This window comes from Phyllobates terribilis, unplaced genomic scaffold (assembly GCF_046119375.1).
Source record: "Phyllobates terribilis strain yellow unplaced genomic scaffold, ASM4611937v1 Scaffold_3__8_contigs__length_932513732, whole genome shotgun sequence".
NCBI classification, from domain to species: Eukaryota; Metazoa; Chordata; class Amphibia; order Anura; family Dendrobatidae; genus Phyllobates; species Phyllobates terribilis.
In genome coordinates, this window is record NW_027362763.1 from 295,404,860 (window position 1) to 295,432,823 (window position 27,964).

Below are 27,964 nucleotides of genomic sequence, written 5' to 3' on the forward strand. Positions count from 1 at the left end.
GCCTGTCATCCCGCAGACACTGAGAAGAGCAGGCATGCTTGCGCTCCACATTGTCTCTCTGTGACGGCATAAAGATGAGCCGAGGTCATGTCCAATGAATTCGGCTCACCTTATGCACGTCACTGACAGCGTGGGAGAATTCTCACGCTGAAGCGCTGAGTGCAGGAGAATTTTCCCACGCTGTCAGTGAGGTGCATGAGGTGAGCTGAGATCATTGGACATGAGCTCACCTCATGCACGTCACTGACAGCGTGGGAGAATTTTCCTGCACTCAGCACTTCAGCGTGAGAATTTTCCCACGCTGTCAGTGACGTGCATGAGGTGAGCCGAGTTCATTGGACATGACCTCGGCTCATCTGGATGCCGTCACAGCGAGACACTGAGGAGCGCAAGCATGCCTGCTCTTCTCAGTGTCTGCGGCATGACAGGCTGGATGGCAGCGTTCTGCTGCGGTCCAGCCTGTCATCTCGATGTAGCAGAGCTGAAGCTGTCATGGGAACCATGGAAAGGTAAGGATGAGGTTGGTTTATTATTTTTCTTTTATTGCAGGAGATCGTTGGCTTCAGCTGGAATGGGCGTGATGGTAAGTATAGTTTAATTTAGAACAATAGAGAATTGTGTGTTTATTTCAATTAAAGGACTTTATTCTGGGTGTTGTGTTTTTTTTAAATACTTTACTAGAAATTCATGGCAGTCATGTCTAATACTGGCGTGACCCCATGAATTTTGGGCTTGGGGCCAGCTGATAATACCAAGCTGGCCCTAACCCCTTTATTACCCAGTGAGCCACCGCACCAGGGCACTGGATGAGTTGGGTACAGCGCCAGAAGATGGCGCTTCTATGAACGCGCCATTTTCCGCGGTGGCTGCGGACTGCAATTTGCAGTGGGGGGGGCCCAGAAAGCTTGGGCCTCCCTGCGCTGCAGATTCCAGCCCCCAGCTGCCTAGTTGTACCTGGCTGGACACAAAAATAGGGCGAAGCCCCACGTATTTTTTTTTTAATTATTTCATGAAATTCATGAAATAATTAAGAAAAAAAGGCCTTCCCTATATTGTTGTGTCCGGCCAGGTACAAATAGTCAGCTGGTGGTTGGGGGCAGCCCGTTCCTGCCTGCTGCACCTGGCTGGACACAAATATAGTGCGAAGCCCCACTTCAATTTTTTTTAATTATTTCATGAAATTCATGGAATAATTAAGAAAAAAAAGCCTTCCCTATATTGTTGTGTCCGGCCAGGTACAAATAGGCAGCTGGTGGTTGGGGGCAGCCCGTTCCTGCCTGCTGCACCTGGCTGGACACAAATATAGTGCGAAGCCCCACTTCAATTTTTTTTAATTATTTCATGAAATTCATGAAATAATTAAGAAAAAAAGGCCTTCCCTATATTGTTGTGTCCGGCCAGGTACAAATAGTCAGCTGGTGGTTGGGGGCAGCCCGTTCCTGCCTGCTGTACCTGGCTGGACACAAATATAGTACGAAGCCCCACTTCAATTTTTTTTAATTATTTCATGAAATTCATGGAATAATTAAGAAAAAAAGGCCTTCTCTATATTGTTATGTCCGGCCAGGTACAAATAGGCAGCTGGTGGTTGGGGGCAGCCCGTTCCTGCCTGCTGTACCTGGCTGGACACAAATATAGTGCGAAGCCCCACTTCAATTTTTTTTAATTATTTCATGAAATTCATGGAATAATTAAGAAAAAAAGGCCTTCTCTATATTGTTGTGTCCGGCCAGGTACAAATAGGCAGCTGGTGGTTGGGGGCAGCCCGTTCCTGCCTTCTGTACCTGGCTGGACACAAATATAGTGCGAAGCCCCACTTCAATTTTTTTAAATTATTTCAGGAAATTCATGAAATAATTTAAAAAAAATTGACGTGGGGCTTCGCACTATATTTGTGTCCAGTAAGGTGCAGCAGGCAGGAACGGGCTGCCCCCAACCACCAGCTGCCTATTTGTACCTGGCCGGACACAACAATATAGGGAAGCCCTTTTTTTCTTAATTATTTCATGAAATAATTTAAAGAAAATTGACGTGGGGCTTCGCCCTGTTTTTGTGTCCAGCCAGGTACAACTAGGCAGCTGGGGGCTGGAATCCGCAGCGCAGGGAGGCCCAAGCTTTCTGGGCCACCCCCGCTGCAAATTGCAGTCCGCAGCCACCCCGGAAAATGGCGCGTTCATAGAAGCGCCATCTTCTGGCGCTGTACCCAACTCATCCAGGGCCCTGATGCGGTGGCTCACTGGGTAATAAAGGGGTTAGGGCCAGCTTGGCATTATCAGCTGGCCCTAAGCCCAAAATTCATGGGGTCACGCCAATATTAGACATGACCACCATGAATTTCTAGTAAAGTATTTAAAAAAAACACAACACCCAGAAAAAAGTCCTTTAATTGAAATAAACACACAATTCTTTATTGTTCTAAATTAAACCATACTTACCGTCACGCCCATTCCAGCTGAAGCCAACGATCTCCTGAAATAAAAGAAAAATAATAAAGCAACATCATCCTTACCTTTCCATGGTTCCCATGACAGCTTCAGCTCTGCTACATCGAGATGACAGGCTGGACCGCAGCAGAACGCTGCGATCCTGCCTGTCATCCCGCAGACACTGAGAAGCGCAGGCTTGCTTGCGCTCCACAGTGTCTCTCTGTGAGGGCATCCAGATGAGCCGAGTTAATGTCCAATGAACTCGGCTCACCTCATGCACGTCACTGACAGCGTGGGAAAATTCTCCTGCACTCAGCGCTTCAGCGTGGGAGAATTCTCACACTGAAGCGCTGAGTGCAGGAGAATTCTCCCATGCTGTCAGTGACGTGCAGGAGGTGAGCTGAGTTCATTGGACATGAGCTCACCTTATGCACGTCACTGACAGCGTGGGAGAATTCTCCTGCACTCAGCGCTTCAGCGTGAGAATTTTCCCACGCTGTCAGTGACGTGCATGAGGTGCGCCGAGTTCATTGGACATGAACTCGTCTCATCTTTATGCCGTCACAGCCAGACACTGCAGAGCGCAAGCATGCCTGCGCTTCTCAGTGTCTGCGGGATGACAGGCTGGATGGCAGTGTTCTGCTGCGGTCCAGCCTGTCATCTCGATGTAGCAGAGCTGAAGCTGTCGTGGGAACCATGGAAAGGTAAGGATGATGTTGCTTTATTATTTTTCTTTTATTGCAGTAGATCATTGGCTTCAGCTGGAATGGGCGTGATGGTAAGTATGGTTTAATTTAGAACAATAAAGGATTGTGTCTTTATTTCAATTAAAGGACTTTATTCTGGGTGTTTGTGTTTTCTTTTAACTTTGACTATGGGGTTAGTAATGGGGGTGTCTTATAGACGCCTCTCCATTACTAACCTGGGCTTGATGTCAGCTGGCATTATATGCTGACATCAACCCCAGCCCTATTACCCCCTGCCACCGCTACAGGGCAGCGTGGAAGAGCGAGGCTAAGTGCCAGAATTGGCGCATCCTATGAATGCGCCATTTCTGGGGCGGCTGACGGCTGGTGTTTCTAGCCTGGGAGGGGGCCAATATTCATGGCTCCCTTCCTGGGCTATTAATATCAGCCCCCAGCTGTCTGCCTAGCCTTTGCTAGCTATTAAATTAGGGGGGACCCCACGTCATTTTTTTGGGGGGGTCCCCCATTTTAATAGCTAGTAAAGGCTATGTATTCAGCTGGGGGCTCATATTAGTAGCCTGGGAAGCTCCGTGGGTATTACCCCCTTCCCAGGCTTCAAACATCTGCCCCAGCTGTCTGCTTAACCTCCGCTAGAGCCTAAAATTAAGGGGAACCCCACGCCAATTTTTTTTAATAATAAATCCTTTATTTTAATACTAAATGACAAGTACAGTAACCAACACTATCACTGTACTTCATATATATGTGACTGACATGTTTCTATCTATCTAATCTATGTGTGAAGCTCTATTCTGTCTGTTATAAATTGTCGGGTACAGATGCTGAATTGCCGGCCGGCTTTTTTAAAGAGACGGTGCATGAAAACACTATTATTTTTTTTAATAAATCCTTTACACTAAATGACAAGTACAGTAAGCAACATTGTCACTGTACTTCATATATATGTGACTGACATGTTTCTATCTATCTAATCTATGTGTGAAGCTCTATTCTGTCTGTTATAAATTGTCGGGTACCGCTGCTGAATTGCCGGCCGGCTTTTTTAAAGAGACGGTGCATGAAAACACTATTATTTTTTTTAATAAATCCTTTACACTAAATGTCAAGTACAGTAAGCAACACTGTCACTGTACTTCATATATATGTGACTGACATGTTTCTATCTATCTAATCTATGTGTGATGCTCTATTCCTTCTTGTCTAAATTGTCGGGTACCGGTGTATGCCGCTGCTGAATTGCCGGCTGACTTTTTTAAAGAAAGCATCTTCTGAGCAGTTTGTCAGCTTTTGGACACCTTTGAAGGTGTTTTCTATGTGTTTCTATGTGTTTTTGTTTTCCTGCCATTGGTTTTAACGGTGTTCGACGGTGTTCTAAGGTGTTCGACGAACAGTTCGACGAACAGTTCCTCGAACATCCCGGTGTTCGACGAACCGAACCGAACCCGAACACTACGGGGGTGGCTCAACACTAATGAGGACCGCCCCAGGAAAGGAAGACCAAGAGTCACCTCTGCTTCTGAGGATAAGTTTATCCGAGTCATCAGCCTCAGAAATCACAGGTTAACAGCAGCTCAGATTAGAGACCAGGTCAATACCACACAGAGTTCTAGCAGCAGACACATCTCTACAACAACTGTTAAGAGGAGACTTTGTGCAGCAGGCCTTCATGGTAAAATAGCTGCTAGGAAACCACTGCTAAGGACAGGCAACAAGCAGAAGAGACTTCTTTGGGCTAAAGAGCACAAGGAATGGACATTAGACCAGTGGAAATCTGTGCTTTGGTCTGATGCATCCAAATTTGAGATCTTTGGTTCCAACCATCGTGTCTTTGTGCGACGCAGAAAAGGTGAACAGAGGACTCTACATGCCTGGTTCCCACCGTGAAGCATGGAGGAGGAGGTGTGATGGTGTGGGGGTGTTTTGCTGGTGATACTGTTGTGGATTTATTCAAAATTGAAGGCATACTGAATCACTATGACTATCACAACATCTTGCAGCGGCTTGCTATTCCATCCGGTTGCGTTTAGTTGGACCACCATTTATTTTTCAACAGGACAGTGACCCCAAACACACCTCCAGGCTGTTTAAGGGCTATTTGACCAAGAAGGAGAGTGATGGGGTGCTACGCCAGATGACCTGGCCTCCATAGTCACCAGACCTAAACCCAATCGAGATGGTTTGGGGTGAGCTGGACCGCAGAGTGAAGGCAAAAGGGCTAACAAGTGCTAAGCATCTCTGGGAACTCCTTCAAGATTGTTGGAAGACCATTTCCGGTGACTACCTCTTGAAGCTCATCAAGAGAATTTCAAGAGTGTGCAAAGCAGTCATCAAAGCAAAAGGTGGCTACTTTGAAGAACCTAGAATATAAGACATATTTTCAGTTGTTTCACACTTTTTTGTTAAGTATATAATTCCACATGTGTTAATTCATAGTTTTGATGCCTTCAGAGTAAATGTAAAATTTTCAAAGTCATGAAAATACAGAAAAATCTTTAAATGAGAGGGTGTGTCCAAACTTTTGGTCTGTACTGTATATATATATGTATATATATATATATATATATATGTTATGGAATACCTAGACTAGCAGGACGTTCAATGGACCCTCTTGCTAAATGCACTGCAGTCTGCCACATACACTGCCTGCCTGCCTAACTTCTGCTTTCACCTTCACCACTGAAAATATGCAGCTGGATTAGTCCGCAGAAGGACTGTTACTTCAGATTGATATATATAGATGTTCTGGTATACCTACACTAACTAGTAAACAAGCAAATCTCTCCCTAGCTCAGCAGCATCTCTCACTACACTGCCTGTTTCTGGGGTAGACTGTGACATGCATGGCGGCACCAGGTCTTATATAGACCTGATGACGTTGTGTGGCCAACCAATCACTGTAATGCCACAACCAACATGACTACGGTATTACAGAGTGTGGCAGGCAATCCCTGCATGTTCATTGGCTCTCTAAAGAGCGCCAAACATGCAGGGAGGGGACCCAAACTCCCGCCCAAGCAACCAGGAAATACTCGCAGAGCACCAAGCATCTTGAGCAGTGAGATGCTCGGGTGAGTACTGAGCAGTGGCGAGCACGTTCGCTCATCACTAGTCATGATACATTAAAATGGCCCCCAAGGTAACATAATAGCAGAAACCTCCCACCAGTGACCCTATTTTGTAAATGGAACTCCTATAGAATTAATTCATGGGTGTAATGAGTCTTTTAAGGCCATATTAAATTAAAGGATTTAGTTAAAAATTTGTGCGAAAAAATATAATTTCATTTTTTTCACAAAAGTGTAATTTTTTCTACAAATTTTTCATACATAATAGTGAGAGGGGAGAAAATGGAACCCAAAATTTATAGAGTTATTCTTCTTGTGCTCAAACGTAACCCCATTAGTATAGTTTGACTGAATGGTCAGGCCCAAAAGGGAAGGAGCACCATGTGGCTTTTTAGGTAGTAAATTCTGTATGAATGATTATAGCTGGCTGAAAATATAATGTAACATGCCTAAGTGAAGAGGGACATTTTAAAAAAAAATCCATCTCCCTAAACCCAGTAAATTCTGGCATGCACGGAGGGGCACTAGTGCTAGACTGAAAATTTTCTCACCCGATGAGCTTTTGCTGAAATTTATCATCACTAGTGCAACAACATTGACAACAGTAAAAACTGTTTGCCTGCCTCACATGCACTGTCTGTATCTGAACAGATCATGATGTAAGCCATACACAGATGTGCAGCCATTGCAGTATGATTACAATGTATATACTGTTAGTGTAGAGTATATATACTGTGACAGAGTCACTGATAGGATATATGAGGAGAGGTATGTGTCACACAGGTTACTAGCCTATGTGAACTGAAACCAATAAACTTTCTACCAGCATGTTATTTGTTGGGGAGTTAACTCACTTAAAGGGTGTGGTTTTATGGGAATGTCAGAGGGTGGGAGGCCATTCCCCTACCTCTCCTCAGGGTGTGGCTGAGCAGGGTTAAATGCTCAGTCAGTAGTTTGCTCTGTGTAGTGTGTGGCTTGGAGATGGAAGTCTCCAGGCTGTGTTGGGCTGAAATCAGAGAGCAACACCGGAGGACTGGTGTTGCTGAAGACTTTGCTGTGCTACCAGGAGCAGGCTGAGCCTTGTTGCTAATAGACTCTGTTGTACTTTCTCTTTTGTTTTCCTGTTAACCCCGAGAGGACCTGTTTATTTTTATGGGAAGCTGCTGGAGTTTAAGCTACATAATAAACCTGAAGGAAGTTTTACCCAAACGGTGTGTCCTGTGTCTACCTCCGGAGGGCCGAGCAATTCGCTATTAGTGTTGAGCCACCCCCGTAGTGTTCGGGTTCGGTTCGGTTCGTCGAACACCGGGATGTTCGAGGAACTGTTCGTCGAACTGTTCGTCGAACACCTTAGAACACCGTCGAACACCGTTAAAACCAATGGCAGGCAAACAAAAACACATAGAAACACATAGAAAACACCTGCAAAGGTGTCCAAAAGCTGACAAACTGCTCAGAAGACACTCTCTTTAAAAAAGCCGGCCGGCAAATTCAGCAGCGGCATACACCGGTACCCGACAATTTAGACAAGAAGGAATAGAGCATCACACATAGATTAGATAGATAGAAACATGTCAGTCACACATATAAGAAGCACAGTGACAGTGTTGGTTACTGCACTTGTCATTTAGTGTAAAGGATTTATTAAAAAAAATATTAGTGTTTTCATGCACCGTCTCTTTAAAAAAGCCAGCCGGCAATTCAGCATCTGTACCCGACAATTTAGAACAGAAAGAATAGAGCTTCACACATAGATTAGATAGATAGAAACATGTCAGTCACATATATAATAAGTACAGTGATAGTGTTGCTTACTGTACTTGTCATTTAGTGTAAAGGATTTATTTAAAAAAATAATAGTGTTTTCATGCACTGTCTCTTTAAAAAAGCCGGCCGGCAATTCAGCAGCGGTACCCGACAATTTAGAACAGAAAGATAGAGCATCACACATAGATTAGATAGATAGAAACATGTCAGTCACATATATATGAAGTACAGTGATAGTGTTGGTTACTGTACTTGTCATTTAGTATTAAAATAAAGGATTTATTATTAAAAAAATTGGCGTGGGGTTCCCCTTAATTTTAGGCTCTAGCGGAGGTTAAGCAGACGGCTGGGGCAGATGTTTGAAGCCTGGGAAGGGGGTAATACCCACGGAGCTTCCCAGGCTACTAATATCAGCCCCCAGCTGAATACATAGCCTTTACTAGCTATTAAAATGGGGGACCCCCCCAAAAAAATGACGTGGGGTCCCCCCTAATTTAATAGCTAGCAAAGGCTAGGCAGACAGCTGGGGGCTGATATTAATAGCCCAGGAAGGGAGCCATGAATATTGGCCCCCTCCCAGGCTAGAAACACCAGCCGTCAGCCACCCCAGAAATGGCGCATTCATAGGATGCGCCAATTCTGGCACTTAGCCTCGCTCTTCCACGCTGCCCTGGTGCGGTGGCAGGGGGTAATAGGGTTGGGGTTGATGTCAGCTTATAATGCCTGCTGACATCAAGCCCAGGTTAGTAATGGAGAGGCGTCTATAAGACACCCCCATTACTAACCCCATAGTCAAAGTTAAAAAAAACACAAACACCCAGAATAAAGTCCTTTAATTGAAATAAAGACACAATCCTTTATTGTTCTAAATTAAACCATACTTACCATCACGCCCATTCCAGCTGAAGCCAACGATCTCCTGCAATAAAAGAAAAATAATAAAGCAACCTCATCCTTACCTTTCCATGGTTCCCACGACAGCTTCAGCTCTGCTACATCGAGATGACAGGCTGGACCGCAGCAGAACGCTGCCATCCAGCCTGTCACCCCGCAGACACTGAGAAGCGCAGGCTTGCTTGCGCTGCTCAGCGTCTCTCTGTGACGACATCCAGATGAGCCGAGTTCATGTCCAATGAACTCGGCTCACCTCATGCACGTCACTGACAGCGTGGGAAAATTCTCACGCTGAAGCGCTGATTGCAGGAGAATTTTCCCACGCTGTCAGTGACGTGCAGGAGGTGAGCTAAGTTCATTGGACATGAGCTCACCTCATGCACATCACTGACAGCGTGGGAGAATTCTCCTGCACTCAGCACTTCAGCGTGAGAATTTTCCCACGCTGTCAGTGACGTGCATGAGGTGAGCCGAGTTCATTGGACATGACCTCGGCTCATCTGGATGACGTCACAGCGAGACAGTGAGGAGCGCAAGCATGCCTGCGCTTCTCAGTGTCTGCGGGATGACAGACTGGATGGCAGCGTTCTGCTGCGGTCCAGCCAGTCATCTCGATGTAGCAGAGCTGAAGCTGTCGTGGGAACCATGGAAAGGTAAGGATGAGGTTGGTTTATTATTTTTCTTTTATTGCAGGAGATCGTTGGCTTCAGCTGGAATGGGTGTGATGGTAAGTATGGTTTAATTTAGAACAATAAAGAATTGTGTCTTTATTTCAATTAAAGGACTTTATTCTGGGTGTTGTGTTTTTTTTAAATACTTTACTAGAAATTCATGGCGGTCATGTCTAATACTGGCGTGACCCCATGAACTTTGGGCTTGGGGCCAGCTGATAATACTAAGCTGGCCCTAACCCTTTTATTACCCAGTGAGCCACCGCACCAGGGCCCTGGATGAGTTGGGTACAGCGCCAGAAGATGGCGCTTCTATGAACGCGCCATTTTCCGGGGTGGCTGCGGACTGCAATTTGTAGCGGGGGGGGCCCAGAAAGCTTGGCCCTCCCTGCGCTGCAGATTCCAGCCCCCAGCTGCCTAGTTGTACCTGGCTGGACACAAAAATAGGGCGAAGCCCCACGTACTTTTTTTTTAATTATTTCATGAAATTCATGAAATAATTAAGAAAAAAAGGCCTTCCCTATATTGTTGTGTCCGGCCAGGTACAAATAGGCAGCTGGTGGTTGGGGGCAGCCCGTTCCTGCCTGCTGTACCTGGCTGGACACAAATATAGTGCGAAGCCCCACTTCAATTTTTTTTAATTATTTCATGAAATTCATGAAATAATTAAGAAAAAAAGGGCTTCCCTATATTGTTGTGTCCGGCCAGGTACAAATAGGCAGCTGGTGGATGGGGGCAGCCCGTTCCTGCCTGCTGTACCTGGCTGGACACAAATATAGTGCGAAGCCCCACTTCAATTTTTTTTAATTATTTCATGAAATTCATGAAATAATTAAGAAAAGAAGGGCTTCCCTATATTGTTGTGTCCGGCCAGGTACAAATAGGCAGCTGGTGGATGGGGGCAGCCCGTTCCTGCCTGCTGTACCTGGCTGGACACAAATATAGTGCGAAGCCCCACTTCAATTTTTTAAAATTATTTCAGGAAATTCATGAAATAATTTAAAAAAAATTGACGAGGGGCTTCGCACTATATTTGTGTCCAGCCAGGTACAGCAGGCAGGAACGGGCTGCCCCCAACCACCAGCTGCCTATTTGTACCTGGCCGGACACAACAATATAGGGAAGCCCTTTTTTTCTTAATTATTTCATGAAATAATTTAAAGAAAATTGACGTGGGGCTTCGCCCTGTTTTTGTGTCCATCCAGGTACAACTAGGCAGCTGGGGGCTGGAATCCGCAGCGCAGGGAGGCCCAAGCTTTGTGGGCCACCCCCGCTGCAAATTGCAGTCCGCAGCCACCCCGGAAAATGGCGCGTTCATAGAAGCGCCATCTTCTGGCGCTGTACCCAACTCATCCAGGGCCCTGATGCGGTGGCTCACTGGGTAATAAAGGGGTTAGGGCCAGCTTGGCATTATCAGCTGGCCCTAAGCCCGAAATTCATGGGGTCACGCCAATATTAGACATGACCACCATGAATTTCTAGTAAAGTATTTAAAAAAAACACAACACCCAGAAAAAAGTCCTTTAATTGAAATAAACACACAATTCTTTATTGTTCTAAATTAAACCATACTTACCATCACGCCCATTCCAGCTGAAGCCAACGATCTCCTGAAATAAAAGAAAAATAATAAAGCAACATCATCCTTACCTTTCCATGGTTCCCATGACAGCTTCAGCTCTGCTACATCGAGATGACAGGCTGGACCGCAGCAGAACGCTGCCATCCAGCCTCTCATCCCGCAGACACTGAGAAGCGCAGGCTTGCTTGCGCTCCACACTGTCTCTCTGTGAGGGCATCCAGATGAGCCGAGTTAATGTCCAATGAACTCGGCTCACCTCATGCACGTCACTGACAGCGTGGGAAAATTCTCCTGCACTCAGCGCTTCAGCGTGGGAGAATTCTCACACTGAAGCGCTGAGTGCAGGAGAATTCTCCCACGCTGTCAGTGACGTGCAGGAGGTGAGCTGAGTTCATTGGACATGAGCTCACCTTATGCACGTCACTGACAGCGTGGGAAAATTCTCCTGCACTCAGCGCTTCAGCGTGGGAGAATTCTCACGCTGAAGCGCTGAGTGCAGGAGAATTCTCCCACGCTGTCAGTGACGTGCAGGAGGTGAGCTGAGTTCATTGGACATGAGCTCACCTTATGCACGTCACTGACAGCGTGGGAGAATTTTCCTGCACTCACCGCTTCAGCGTGAGAATTTTCCCACGCTGTCAGTGACGTGCATGAGGTGAGCCGAGTTCATTGGACATGAACTCGGCTCATCTGGATGTCGTCACAGAGAGACGCTGAGCAGCGCAAGCAAGCCTGCGCTTCTCAGTGTCTGCGGGGTGACAGGCTGGATGGCAGCGTTCTGCTGCGGTCCAGCCTGTCATCTCGATGTAGCAGAGCTGAAGCTGTCGTGGGAACCATGGAAAGGTAAGGATGAGGTTGCTTTATTATTTTTCTTTTATTGCAGGAGATCGTTGGCTTCAGCTGGAATGGGCGTGACGGTAAGTATGGTTTAATTTAGAACAATAAAGGATTGTGTCTTTATTTCAATTAAAGGACTTTATTCTGGGTGTTTGTGTTTTTTTTAACTTTGACTATGGGGTTAGTAATGGGGGTGTCTTATAGACGCCTCTCCATTACTAACCTGGGCTTGATGTCAGCTGGCATTATAAGCTGACATCAACCCCAACCCTATTACCCCCTGCCACCGCACCAGGGCAGCGTGGAAGAGCGAGGCTAAGTGCCAGAATTGGCGCATCCTATGAATGCGCCATTTCTGGGGCGGCTGACGGCTGGTGTTTCTAGCCTGGGAGGGGGCCAATATTCATGGCTCCCTTCCTGGGCTATTAATATCCGCCCCCAGCTGTCTGCCTAGCCTTTGCTAGCTATTAAATTAGGGGGGACCCCACGTCATTTTTTTTGGGGTGTCCCCCATTTTAATAGCTAGTAAAGGCTATGTATTCAGCTGGGGGCTGATATTAGTAGCCTGGGAAGCTCCGTGGGTATTACCCCCTTCCCAGGCTTCAAACATCTGCCCCAGCCGTCTGCTTAACCTCCGCTAGAGCCTAAAATTAAGGGGAACCCCACGCCAATTTTTTTAATAATAAATCCTTTATTTTAATACTAAATGACAAGTACAGTAAGCAACACTGTCACTGTACTTCATATATATGTGACTGACATGTTTCTATCTATCTAATCTATGTGTGAAGCTCTATTCTGTCTGTTATAAATTGTCGGGTACCGCTGCTGAATTGCCCGCCGGCTTTTTTAAAGAGACGGTGCATGAAAACACTATTATTTTTTTTGATAAATCCTTTACGCTAAATGACAAGTACAGTAAGCAGCACTTTCACTGTACTTCGTATATATGTGACTGACATGTTTCTATCTATCTAATCTATGTGTGAAGCTCTATTCTTTCGGTTCTAAATTGTCGGGTACAGGTGTATGCCGCTGCTGAATTGCCGGCTTTTCATGTTTCACTGTTGGCACTGTTCCCATCGATTTGGGCAATCACTGTAATGCCACAATCACCATGGCTGTGGCATTACAGTGAGTGGCAGACAATCCCTGCATGATTGGTGCTCTAAATAGCGCCAGACATGCAGGACACGCTTTTGGTGCACGAACAGTTATTGAACATAACCTCGAACAGCCGAATTTTTTGCAAATCGTTCGGGTTCGTCGAACAACTCGAACACCGCCCAAAACAGCTCGAATTTGAGATTGGCGAACAGTTCTAGTCGAACACCGCTCATCTCTATTCACTATACCACAATACATCCATATACAGTGGGGAAATTAAGTATTTGATTACAACTGAGGAGAATGCCTGCACCACTCAATAGGCAGCTGAAGACCCCACCTGTTTCTTATGGGCTCAATGCACAAAATAAATGAAGAAAAAGAATAATGTAAGCTGCACTCACAGTTTCATAAAATCAGTAGTCCTTTATTTCATGTTGAAAGTAAAATCAGTGGGACGCAGGGAGTGCAGGGAAGAAAGAAGGACGACAGTTGTTTCACGCTTAAACGGTGAGTGCAGCTTTCATTATTCTTTTTCTAAGTATTTGATACATTGTCGATTTTGCAAGTTTTACCACCTACATAGAATGGAGAGGTCTGTAATTTTTATCATATTTACTCTTCAACTGTGAGAGACATAATCTATAAAAGAAAAACTAGAAAATCACATTGTATGATTTTTAAATAATTAAATTGCATTTTATTGCATGAAATAAGTATTTGATCATCCACTATCCAGGTACTAGGTGTTTGATCACCTACTAATCAGCAAGAATTCTGGCTCTCACAAACCTGTTAGTATTTTTTAAAAAAATCCCTCCTACTCTACACTTATTACCTGTATTAATTGCACCTATTTGAACTCATTACCTCTATAAAATACACCTGTCCACACAATCAATCACACTCCAACCTTTCCACCATGGGCAAGACCAAAGAGCTATCTAAGGACACCAGGGTCAAATTTGTAGACCAGCACAAGGCTGGGATGGGCTACAGGAAAACAGGCAAGCAGCTTGGTGAGAAGGCAACTACTGTTGGCACAATTATTAGAAAATGGATGAAACATAAGATGACTGTCAATCTTCCTCGGTCGGGGGCTCCATGCAAGATCTTGCCTCGAGGTGTAAAGATGATTCTGAGAAAGTTCAGGAATCAGCCCAGATCTACACAGGAGGACCTGGTTAATGACCTGAAGAGAGCTGATATCACAGTCTCAAACATTACCATTAATACCACACTACACCTTCATGGATTAAAATCCTGCAAGGAACGCAAGGTTCCCCTGCTCATGCCAGAACATGTCCAGGCCACCAATGATCATCTGGATGATCCAGAGGAGACATGGGAGGAGGTCATGTGGTCAGATGAGAGCAAAATTTAACTTTTTGGTATCAACTTCCCTCGTCCTGTTTGGAGGATGAAGAAGAAAGATGAGTACAACCCCAAGAACACCATCCCAACCATGGGGGTGCTTTTCTGCAAAGGGGACAGGATAATTGCACCGTATCGAAAGGAGGATGAATGGGGTCATATATCATGAGATTTTGACCAACAACCTCGTTCCTTCAGTAGGAGCATTGAAGATGGGTCGTGGCTGGGTCTTCCAGCATGACAATGACTTGAAACACACAGCCAGGGCAACTAAGGAGTGGCTCCATAAGAAGTATTTCAAGGTCCTAGAGTGGCCTAGCTAGTCTCCAGACCTGAACCCAACAGAAAATCTTTGAAGGGAGCTGAAACATAATGTTGCCCAGCGACAACCCCGAAACCTGAAAAATCTGGAGAAGATCTGTATGGAGGAGGGAACCAAAATCCCTACTGCAGTGTGTGCAAACTTCAGGAAACGTCTGACCTCTGTAATTGCAAGCAAAGTTTTCTGTACCAAATATTAAGTACTGTTTATCTATTGTAGCAAATACTTATTTCATGCAATAAAATGCAAATTAATTATGTAAAAATCATACAATGTGATTTTCAGGATGTTTTTTAGATTTTCAGACCTCTCCATTGTTTGTAGGTGGGAAAACTTGCAAAATCAACAGTGTATTAAATACATATTTTCCCCATTGTGTGTATATATTGTGGTAGGACGACTCGCTCGGCTACTTCCGGAAGTAGACTCTGGAACCCGGGTTTTCTTTGCAGGCTTTATTAACAGCATAAACTCTGCACTCCAGCAAAATGAACAAAGCCTTAGTTTGCAAAACAATAAAACAAAACAAAAACTGGAGCAGAGTCCATGCATGTGTGTGCAGTTTGCCCACACAGGTTATGTCCAGCCTTCAGCTCCCTCCTGAGCTATGGCTGTCCAGTCTGGAGACCTTGCCTCTCCAAACAACACAGAGAGAAAAAAAAAAAGGACTGAACATTTAAACATTTCTCAGCCACACCCTGAGGTGGAGGTATGGGGAATGATATCCCTCCCATCTCAATGTCATTTCCCTAAAACCAAACCCTTTAGGAGAGTTAACCCACCAGCATATAACATGCTGGCAGAAAGTTATTGGTTTCAGTTCACACAGGCTAGCAACCTGTGCGACATATACCTCCCCTCATAAATCATACCAGTGACTGTCACATATTCCTCCCCTCTGCCCAAAGCTGGGGATTAGGGAACCTTCCGATACCAGACAGGGAATCTTAAAAAGGGCATCAGCGTTCCCGTGTAGCCTCCTGGGCCTATGCTCTACGTGAAAGATGAAGTCATGAAGAGCTAGGAACCATCTAGTTACCCTGGCATTTTTACCCTTTTATCTCAACGATCTCAACGGGGCATGGTCTGACACCAACTTAAACTACCGGCCTAGTAGGTAGTATCTTAGTGTATCTACGGCCCACTTTATGGCTAAACACTCTTTTTCTACTATTGAGTAGTTTTTCTCACAGGACGAAAGCTTCCGGCTCAGATAGAGAATGGGATGCTCTTCCCCATTTATCTCCTTGACCAACCTCTGAAGCATCTGTCTGGACCACAAACTCTTTCTTGAAGTCTGGTGAGACCATGACCGGCTGTTTACACAGTGCTGACTTCAACAGTTGAAACGCAGTCTCTGTTTCCTCCGTCCACTTCACCATGGTTGATCTGGTGCCTTTTAGGAGATCCGTTAGTGGCGCGGCCATCATGGCAAAATTTGGGATAAACCGCCGATAATATCCCACCATTCCCAGGAATGCTCTCACTGGCTTCTTGGAGAGCAGTTTCGGCCAGGTCTGGATTGCCTCCACTTTATTTACTTGCGGCTTTATTTCGTGTCTTCCAATGACATAGCCCAAGTACTTGGCCTCCTCTTTTCCGACGGCACATTTTTTCAGATTTATAGTAAATCCCGCCTTCCTTAGAGCATCCAGAACAGCCTGTAGCTTAGGTAGATGACTAGCCCAGTCTGGGCTAAAGACTACAATGTCGTCAAGATAGGCTGCGGCATGCTTCTTATTTGGGGCTAGGATCCGATCCTTAACCCTCTGGAAGGTGTCTGGGGCCCCCTGTAGTCCGAACAACATCCGAGTATATTGAAAGCACCCATCAGGTGTCGAGAAAGCCGTCTTTTCCTTGGCCGTCTGGGACATGGGAGTCTGCCAGTAGCCCTTCGTCAGGCCAAGAGTGGTGATGTTCCTTGCCGGTCCTAGCCTCTCGATGAGTTCGTCGATGCGGGGCATCAGGTATGTGTCACACTTGGACACCTCATTAAGCCGGCGGTAGTCGTTACAAAATCTCCACTCTCCATTGGGTTTTGGCATGAGGACGATTGGGCTCAACCACCCACTCTTTGACTCCTCTATAACCCCAAGATCTAGCATCCTCTTTACCTCGTCAGAGATCACCTTCCAGATTGCTTCCGAAATATGGTATGGCTTCATATTCACTCTTACATGTAGCTCTGTCAGTACATCATGCTCTACCACCTGAATATGCCCCCGCAACTCTGAGAAAATCTCCCGATTTCACTGAAGCAGTTCTCGACAATGTTGCTTCTGGGCCAGTGATAGAGTCTCTGCTATAGTGAACTCTTCCACCTTGAAATCAGGAGTGGCTCCCTGGCAAGGAGTTTCCACCGGCTTCCGGTCCCGCCGCGGCTTGAGCAAGTTCACATGGTATACTTGGTGCAGCTTTTTTCGGCCAGGCTGGTGGACTCCGTATTTCACTTCACTGAATTTCTCCACCACCTCATACGGGCCTTGCCACTTGGCCAGGAATTTACTTTCGACAGTGGGAATGAGAACCAGATGGCGATCCGCAGTCTGGAACAGTCTCAGCCTTGCCGACCGGTTATACACTCTCGCCTGGGCTTTCTGCGCCCGGAGGAGTTGTTCCTTCACGATGGGGATCACTTTCACCATTTTCTCCTGTAACTGGGCGACATGTTTGATAATGCTCTGATGGGGGTGACCTCGGCCTCACAGGTTTCCTTGGCGATATCTAGGAAACCCCTTGGATGCCGGCCATACAGAAGCTCAAACGGAGAGAAGCCAGTGGAGGCTTGGGGAACTTACCTGACGGAAAACAGTAGAAATGGAAGCAGGTAGTCCCAGTCTCAACCATCCTTCTAGATGACCTTTTTGAGCATTGCTTTCAGAGACTTATTAAAGCGCTCTACCAGGCCATCGGTCTGTGGATGGTAAATGGAGGTTCGCAGCTGGGTAATTCAAAGCACTTTACACAGCTCCTTCATCACCTTGCTCATGAATGGGGTCCTTGGTCCGTCAAGATTTCCTTCGGCAGGCCAGTCCTGGGAAAGATGTGGACCAGTTCCCGAGCTATGCTCCTACTGGACGAGTTCCTTAAGGATACTGCTTCGGGGTACCGGGTCGCATAGTCCATGATGACCAAGATATATTGGGGGCGCCGGGCCGATTTAACTAAGGAGCGCATGAGGTCCATGGCAATCCTCTCAAAGGGAACTTCTATCACAGGAAGTGGAACTAAGGGGCTACGGAAGTGGGAGATGGGCGCGGTTATCTTGCAGGTAGGGCAGGACCTACAATAGTTTACGATCTCCCAGTAACATCCTGGCCAATAAAACCTCCTCACTATTCTCTCCTGAGTTTTTCCACCCCTAGGTGTCCCTCCAGAATATGTGAGTGTGTCATATCCAGTACCCTCCGTCGGTATGGTCCTGGCACTAACATTTGTTCCACTGTCTCACTGCCCCTTAGTTTAGCCACCCGATACAGCTCCCTCTGAACTGCAAAGTGGGGGAACCTGGTAACAGCCCCCGGCTTTTGGGCAACCCCATTACATACAGTAACCAGGTCAAATGCCCCCTTTAAGGTCAGGTCCCAAACTTGAGCAGTCCCAAAGTTTTCTCCAGACACATCTAACTAATGGAGGTCAGCCTCCTCAGTCACCGTTTCACCCTCATCGCCGGCAAGGACGCACAATGGGAACTCATCCACTTGAGACTTCGTCAGGGGCTCTTCTCCAGGGACCTGGCTTTTTCCCATGCTACTTAGTCTGGTTCCCTTCCCCCACAAGTCCCAAAATAAAGAAAAATCATGGCCCAGTATGATAGGATGTATCAGGTCCTTAACCACCCCAACCTCTTGGCGCCTCAGTCTGTTCCCACTGTCACTGTGGTCACGGGATAGTCCTTGGCGTCGCCATGGATGCACAAAACGCCCACAGTTTTGGAAGGAATCAACTGGTGGGGAATAGTGATTGTAGCGTCGGCGTCCCTGCCTCCTGCTAGGCAGGGATGCTGTTCCCCTCACCTCTCCGCTCCGTGCCCGGCGTCCTCCTCCCACTCTACTGGCAGCGCGCGCTGCTTCCCGGCCACTGTGCTTAGGGCGCGCGCGCGCTCCCCCTCTCTAAAAGGGGCCGCGCGCGCCGTCCTAAGGAGTCCCCGGCCAATGGCCGGAGGACCTCACCATATATAAGGCACCTCCTCCAAAATGGAGGACTTCTCCTCCGCATACCACCCACAGTCCAATGGTCAAGTGGAGAGGGTCAATCAGATCCTGACCAGTTACCTCCGGCACTTCGTTAATGCCCACCATTCAGACTGGGTGGATCTCCTGCCATGGGCTGAATTCTCTTACAATAATCATGAGAGCGAATCTTCCTCCAAATCCCCGTTTTTTGTAGTCTTCGGTCAGCATCCTCGGATCCCATTTCCCGTCTCCACCTCGGTGGACAATCCGGCTGCGGAATCTCTCGTTAGCAATTTTTCCTCCATTTGGGAGAGTACCCGATCCGCACTCCTTCAGTCGTCCGAGCGGATGAAAAAACACGCTGACAAAAAACGCCTGGATCCTCCACAATTCTGTCCTGGAGATAAAGTCTGGCTCTCATCCAAGTATGTCCGGCTCAAGATTCCTTCCTACAAGTTAGGGCCTCGGTTCATCGGCCCACTGGAAGTTATCAAAAAAAATCAACCCAGTGGCCTATAAATTGAAACTCCCGGCCAACTTGCGGATCCCTCTCCTCAAACCCGTGATACTTAACTCTTTTTCCAAGTCTACAGGTATGCCTCCTGCTCCGGTTTCCGCTGAAAACGAGTTTGAGGTAGAGAACATTCTGGCCACCAAAAGGGTAAGAGGAAAAACCTTTTTTCTGGTAGATTGGAAGGGGTTTGGTCCTGAGGAGAGAACGTGGGAGCCCCGGGAGAACATCTATGCCCCTCTCATCCTTGATAAATTTCTGTCTGGCCTAAAAAAGGGGGGGGTACAGTAGCGTCGGCGTTACTGCCTCCTGCTAGGCAGGGACACTGTTCCCCTCACCTCTCCGCTCCATGCCCGGCGTCCTCCTCCCACTCTGCTGGCAGTGCGTGCTGCTTCCCGGCCACTGAGCTTAGGGCGCGCACACGCGCGCTCCCCCTCTTTTAAAGGGGCCGCGCGATCCGTCCTAAGGAGTACCCGGCCAATGGCCGGAGGACCTCACCATATATCAGGCACCTCCTCCAAAATGGAGGTGCCCGAGCAATGTTGTTGCAAAGCCTTCACTCTGGTTCAGCCCTCAGGTCCCGTTACCAGTTACCTGCCAGTCACCTGCCAGATTCCTGCCTGTTACCTGCCAGTCACCTGCCAGATTCCTGCTTGATACCTGCCTGATATCTGCTTACCTGCTTGCAAGCCTGTGGTCCGACGGTCTGCCTTCCGACACCTGTCAGTCTGTCTATGGACCAGCCTGCCCGCTCACCTGGGAGCGCTCACCTGCTACCTGCCTGCTAGCCTACCTGGAGGCTCTGCCGTCACTTGCCGTGACCACCTGCCAGTCCAGAGACTCTTGCCCGCTCACCTGGGAGCGCTCACCTGCTACCTGCCTGTTAGCCTACCTGGAGGCTCTGCCTTCACTTGCTGTGACCACCTGCCCGTCCAGAGACTCTTGCCCGCTCACCTGGGAGCGTCCACCTGCTACCTGTCTGCTAGTCTACCCAGAGACTGTACCTGTCACTTGCTGTGACTACCTGCCCTTCTACCCAGAGACTGTCCCTGTCACTTGCCGTGACTACCTGCCCTTCTACCCAGAGACTGTCCCTGTCACTTGCCGTGACTACATGCCCGTCTTCCCTGGGAGCCACCCGCTTCCTTACAAGGACCGCCCCCTTGTATAGTTGCTCAAAGGTTCCGCCTCCCAGACCCGTTACAGTGATGAGCGAGCACTAAAATGCTTGGGTCGAGCAAATTGGAATACTCGGGTGCTCGACTCGAGCAACGAGCCCAATGTAAGTCTATGGGAAACTTGAGAATTTTTCAGGCGGCTCCACCCGGTGCTCTGCAGAGGGCCTAAAAATTGACCAAATCGAGGGGAACAGTGCTCAAATGACATGGGAACAGCATGGGGAAGACCCCTGGAAGCATTTCTGACTCCAAGGTCACTGCTGTCAACAACGTTGTCAGAGTATTAAGCCACTTTTACGGACTCACAATAAAACATACAAAAACAAAACCAAAATGGATTTTCCTGAAAAATATGTTAAGGAACATCCTTTCCAGGGTAATGATTTGTATATAAGGCAAAATAAATAACCAAAACCAAAAATTCTCCTCCACATCTTGGGCTATGTTCACATGTAGCATTTTTGATGCGTTTTTGCACTTTTGCATTACTTTCAACCAAGACAAATACATTCACCAGGAAATGTCATTTTAACATTTTACAACCATATCTGGTCATGTGGTGTGTGACACATAATCAGACACATGCATACAGTATAGAAAAGACATGGGAACTGCATGGGGAAGACCTCTGGAAGCATCTCTGACTACCAGGTAACTGCCTAAAAGTGTGCCCATCATAAGTGACCCTTGGCACATGGGAAGATGCCTCCCGCCATGCACCTGTCATTGCAGACTTGCAAAAATCACCATCCACTTCCTTGTCCCAGTGCAGCGTTCAGTTGTCCCTACCCCATTACTTTGAATGCAAGTGCAAGTATGTAGCCAGCCACCCACCCACCCACAGGCTGCAATACTATGCTGCCAAATTTTTGAAAGCTGCTTGCACTTGAAATGTGGCCTTTTAGGCTCGTGGAGGTGGAAGCTGTCCACAATCTTATGGCATTGGCAACCGGGTATCCATACTTGGTCCCCAGCCGCCACTATTTCTCCCGGTATCGTCTCCACCTTCCACAAGCACAGGCCCCACAACATTACCCTTGCCCTCCCCAGTGCACTTTCTGGGAAGGACCGCCTAACCAAAAACACATGGACAGGTGAATGTGGCCAGGGGCGGTACAGAGCCAGTCCACAGCTTTTTTTGCTTAGTTGTATTTCACCACAGCCATATTCTTTAGCTTGGTGAAAGGATTTGAGAAACCATATCTACCCAGCTTTCATTTCTCCCAGGAAGTCCTCTATAGCTGCTTTTACTTGAAATGTGGCCTTTTAGGCTCGTGGAGGTGGAAGCTTTTCATAACCTCATGCCGGCGGCAGCCGGGTATCCATACTCGGTCCCCAGCTGCCATTATTTCTCCCGGTATCGTCTCCGCCTTCCACAAGCACGGGTCCCACAATGTTACCTGTGCCCTCCTCAGTGCACTTACTGGGAAGGAACGCCTAACCACAAACACGTGGACAGGTGAATGTGGCCAGGGACGGTACGGAGCCAGTCTACAGCTTTTTCTGCTGAGTAGTATTTCACAGCAACTAGAGATGAACGGTGTTCGACTAGAACTGTTTGCCAATCTCAAATTCGAGCTGTTTTGGGCGGTGTTCGAGTTGTTCGACGAACCCGAACGATTTGCAAAAAATTTGGCTGTTCGAGGTTATGTTCGATAACTGTTCGCGCACCAAAAGCGTGTCCTGCATGTCTGGCGCTATTTAGAGCACCAATCATGCAGGGATTGTCTGCCACTCACTGTAATGCCACAGCCATGGTGGTTGGGGCATTACAATGATTGCCCAAATTGATGGGAACAGTGCTCACAGTGAAATATGAAAAGCCGGCAATTCAGCAGCGGCATACACCGGTACCCGACAATTTAGAACAGAAAGAATAGAGAATCACACATAGATTAGATAGATAGAAACATGTCAGTCACAAATATATGAAGTACAGTGACAGCGTTGATTACTGTACTTGTCATTTAGTGTTAAAATAAAGGATTTATTTAAAAAAAAATTGGCGTGGGGTTCCCCATAATTTTAGGCTCTAGCGGAGGTTAAGCAGACGGCTGGGGCAGATGTTTGAAGCCTGGGAAGGGGGTAATACCCACGGAGCTTTCCAGGCTACTAATATCAGCCTCCAGCTGAATACCTAGCCTTTACTAGCTATTAAAATGGGGGACCCCCCAAAAAAATGACGTGGGGTCCCCCCTATTTAAATAGCTAGCAAAGGCTAGGCAGACAGCTGGGGGCTGATATTAATAGCCCAGGAAGGGTGCCATGAATATTGGCCCCCTCCCAGGCTAGAAACACCAGCCATCAGCCACCCCAGAAATGGCGCATCCATAGGATGCGCCAATTCTGGCACTTAACCTCGCTCTTCCCACTGCCCTGTAGCGGTGGCAGTGGGGTAATAGGGCTGGGGTTGATGTCAGCTTATAATGCCAGCTGACATCAAGCCCAGGTTAGTAATGGAGAGGCGTCTATAAGACACCCCCATTACTAACCCCATAGTCAAAGTTAAAAAAAAACACAAACACCCAGAATAAAGTCCTTTAATTCAAATAAAGACACAATTCTTTATTGTTCTAAATTAAACCATACTTACCATCACGTCCATTCCAGCTCAAGCCAACGATCTCCTGCAATAAAAGAAAATAATAAAGCAACATCATCCTTACCTTTCCATGGTTCCCACGACAGCTTCAGCTCTGCTACATTGAGATGACAGGCTGGAGAGCAGCAGAAAGCTGCCATCCAGCTTGCCATGCCGCACACACTGAGAAGCGCAGGCATGCTTGTGCTCCTCAGTGTCTGTCTGTGACGGCATCCAGATGAGCCGAGTTCATGTCCAATGAACTCGGCTCACCTCATGAGCGTCACTGACAGCGTGGGAAAATTCTCCTGCACTCAGCGCTTCAGCGTGAGAATTCTCCCACGCTGTCAGTGACGTGCATGACGTGAGTTCATGTCCAATGAACTCAGCTCACGTCATGCACGTCACTGACAACGTGGGAGAATTCTCAGGCTGAAGCGCTGAGTGCAGGAGAATTTTCCCACGCTGTCAGTGATGTGCATGAGGTGAGCTCATGTCCAATGAACTCGGCTCACCTCATGCACGTCACTGACAGCATGGGAAAATTCTCCTGCACTCAGCGCTTCAGGATGAGAATTTTCCCATGGTGTCAGTGACGTGCATGAGGTGAGCTGAGATCATTGGACATGAACTCACCTCATGCACGTCACTGACAGCGTGGGAGAATTCTCACGCTGAAGCGCTGAGTGCAGGAGAATTTTCCCACGCTGTCAGTGACGTGCATGAGGTGAGCCGAGTTCATTGGACATGAACGCGGTTCATCTGGATGCCGTCACAGCGAGACACTGAGGAGCGCAAGCATGCCTGCGCTTCACAGTGTCTGCGGCATGGCAAGCTGGATGGCAGCGTTCTGCTGCGGTCCAGCCTGTCATCTCGATGTAGCAGAGCTGAAGCTGTCGTGGGAACCATGGAAAGGTAAGGATGATGTTGCTTTATTATTTTTCTTTTATTGCAGGAGATCGTTGGCTTCAGCTGGAATGGGCGTGATGGTAAGTATGGTTTAATTTAGAACAATAAAGAATTGTGTGTTTATTTCAATTAAAGGACTTTTTTCTTGGTGTTGTGTTTTTTTTAAATACTTTACTAGAAATTCATGGAGGTCATGTCTAATATTGGTGCGACCCCATGAATTTCGGGCTTAGGGCCAGCTGATAATGCCAAGCTGGCCCTAACTCTTTTATTACCCAGTGAGCCACCGCACCAGGGCCCTGGATGAGTTGGGTACAGCGTCAGAAGATGGCGCTTCTATGAACGCGCCATTTTCCGGGGTGGCTGCGGACTGCAATATGCAGTGGGGGGGGGCAGAAAGCTTGGGCCTCCCTGCGCTGCGGATTCCAGCCCCCAGCTGCCTAGTTGTACCTGGCTGGACACAAAAATAGGGCGAAGCCCCACGTACTTTTTTTTTTAAATTATTTCATGAAATTCATGAAATAATTAAGAAAAAAAGGGCTTCCCTATATTGTTGTGTCCGGCCAGGTACAAATAGGCAGCTGGTGGTTGGGGGCAGCCCGTTCCTGCCTGCTGTACCTGGCTGGACACAAATATAGTGCGAAGCCCCACGTACATTTTTTTCAATTTGTTGTTCCCATTATTAACAAGTGGGTCTCCAATACTGTTATTGTGTATGCAGTGACTGCAGGGGCTGCAAAAATTTGGATGCAACCCAATACACCTTTGAAGAGACATAGAGGAGGGTCTCAGTAAAAAAAATGTTCCCATTATAATGTAGCGGGTCTCCTATAGTGGTAATGCCCATGCTGTGACTGCAAGGGCTGCCAAAATTTGGGAAAAATCCCACTAACAATTTAAAGACACATAGATCAGGGCCACAGTAATAAGTATGACATGTTCCCATTAGAAAGGAAAGAGTCTGCTATACAGTTATAGGGTATGCAGTGAGTCCAACAGCTGACGAAATTTAGGAAAAACCCCACTGAGAATTTAAAGACACAGAGCAGGACGACAGTATCAAGTACGACATGTTCCCATTAGAAAGGAGAGGGTCTGCTATACAGTTATAGGGTATGCAGTGAGTCCAACGGCTGACCAATTTTAGGAAAAACCCCACTAAGAATTTAAAGACACATACAGCAGGGCCACAGTAATGACAAATTCCCATTAGAAAGAAGAGTCTGCTATACAGTTATAGGGTATGCAGTGAGTCCAATGGCTGACCAAATTTAGGAAAAACCCCTCTAAGAATTTAAAGACACATAGAGCAGGGCCACAGTAACAAGTACGACATGTTCCCATTAGAAAGGAGAGGGCCTGCTATACAGTTATAGGGTATGCAGTGAGTCCAACGACTGACCAAACTTAGGAAAAACCGCACTAACAATTTAAAGACACAATGAGCAGGGCCTCAGTAATGACAAATTCCCATTAGAAAGGAGAGGGTCTCCCATAGTGTTGGCCTATGCTGTGAATGCAAGGGCTGCCAAAAATTGTGAGGCACTATAATGCACCTTGGAAGAGATTTTGAGGAGGCCTCATAAAAAAATGTTCCCATTAGAAAGAAGCGGGTCTCCTATACGTGTAATGCCCATGCACTAAGTGTATGGGCTGACAAACATTTACCCTTGGGGGGTATACATGTACATACTGTATACTTTTTTTTTATGGGGATCATAAACACCCTTTAAAAATTTATGTGGGTAGTGCATCACAGACCACGGTCACCACGGTGATATGGTGGTGGAGGATGAGGATGAGGAGAAGGAGGAGGACAAGAGCAAAGAGCAAAAATCAAGAAGCGTATACCCATGTGTGGGTGTGAAGAGGTGCATGGGAATACACCTCCCCAAAAAAGACACTGGATTTGAGCTTGTTACGTATCAATCATTCGGTGATGTTGAGTAGTCTTGCCCAATTATAAGGCACTGAGGAATCACGGAGGACTTTGGTACGGTCGGCAAGGTACTCCCTCAGCATCTTCCCAAACTTTGCACTCCTTGTGAGAGTACCCCGCACCTCAGGGCTTGTGCAATGGGAGGGTCTAAGAAAACTGTCCCAGAACTTTGACAGTGTTCCCCTGCCTCTGTTGGATTGCATTTGTGTCTCTCTGCCTGTACTCCTTGGGTGTCCAACGAACTGTGGCCTCTGCCGCCAGCGTTTTCAGATGGGAATTTTTTTTAATAGTTACGCAACAAGGGCCTTCTGGTACTGTCCCATATTTATAGACCTCTCCGCCTCAGGAATAAGAGATATAAAGTTCTCCTTGTAGCGTGGGTCTAGAAGTGTCACCAACCAGTAATGACTGTCACCCAAAATTTTGAGAAAGCGAGGGTCATGGGAAAGGCAGCATAACATAAACTCAGCTATGCGTGCCAGACTGCTAACAGGCAAGACTTCCGTGTCCTCACCAAGAGGATAACTGACCATGCTCTCCTCCTCTCTGTCCTCTGGCCATCCACACTGAACAGATGGTATGACAGTTGTGCAGGTAGTACCATCTATAGTGCATGAAACTAGCTCCTGTTTTCCTCCTCCTCCTCCTCTTCCTCATTGTCACCCAATCCACGTTGGGATGAGATGAGGCTGGAATGTGTGGAATCACCCTGTATGGTTCCTAGCTCCAGCTCATCGTGCTCTGCCTGCAATGCATCCTCTTTGATTGTGAGCAGAGGGCGTTTCAGAAGACAGAAGCGGGATGGTGATCCTAATTATGGCGTCATTGCCGCTCATCATCTTGGTGGAGTCCTCAAAGTTTTGGAGGATGGTACATATGCCTGACATCCATGTCCACTCCTGAGGTCTTATGTGTGGAGTCGGAACTGAATACCGACAGCCTTGTTGATGCTGGTACTCAACAACTGCCCTCTTCTGCTCACAAATCCTTCCAAACATCTGCAGTGTAGAGTTCCAACGCGTGGGGACATCACTTATCAGTCTGTGAGCCGGAAGCTGCAAACGCTGCTGAAACACAGCAAGGGCGGCAGAAGCTGTAGGTAACTTTCTAAATTGGACACACAGGCGGCGTACTTCAACAAGCAGATCTGGCAGCGCCGGGTAGGATTTGAGAAACTGCTGAACCACGAGGTTAAGCACATGGACCAGGCATGGTACGTGTGTGAGCTCACCGTGCCTCAGAGCCGCCACCAGGTTCTGGCTATTGTCACACATGACCATGCCTGGCTGTAGGTTCAGCAGTGTCAGCCACAGATCTGTCTGCTCTTTCAGAGCTGTCCACAACTCGTCAGCATTGTGCGTTTTGTCACCGAAGCATATTAGCTTCAGAACAGCCTGTTGCCGCTTGGCCGAGGCAGTGCAAAAGTGCTTCCAGCTTGTGACTAATGTGGTCATTTCAGAGATGAAGGCTGAAGAGGAGGATGAGGCAGAGGAGGATGAGGTGCAGGAGCTGTAGACTGTGGGGGCAACTCTGATTGACCTAGGGCCCACAATCCTTGGCGTCGGGAGGACGTGTTTCGTCCCAAGGTCCGACTCACTCCCGGCTTCCACTATGTTAACCCAATGTGCCATCTGTGAGATGTACCGTCCCTGCCTACAAGCACCCGTCCAAGTCTCCATGGTAAGGTGGACTTTCTCTGTAACTACGTTGTTGTTTTGTTTTGGGACATATGCTTGTGTAATGCGGGGACGGCACAACGGGAGAAATAGTGACGGCTTGGGACCGAGTACCGAGGGACGGCCGCCGCCATCAGGTTGCGGAATGCTTCCGTCTCCTCGAGCCTAAAAGGCAACATTTCGAGCGCAAGCAGTTGTGAAATGTGGGAATTTAGTACTGTGACCTGTGGGGCGTTGGCTGTG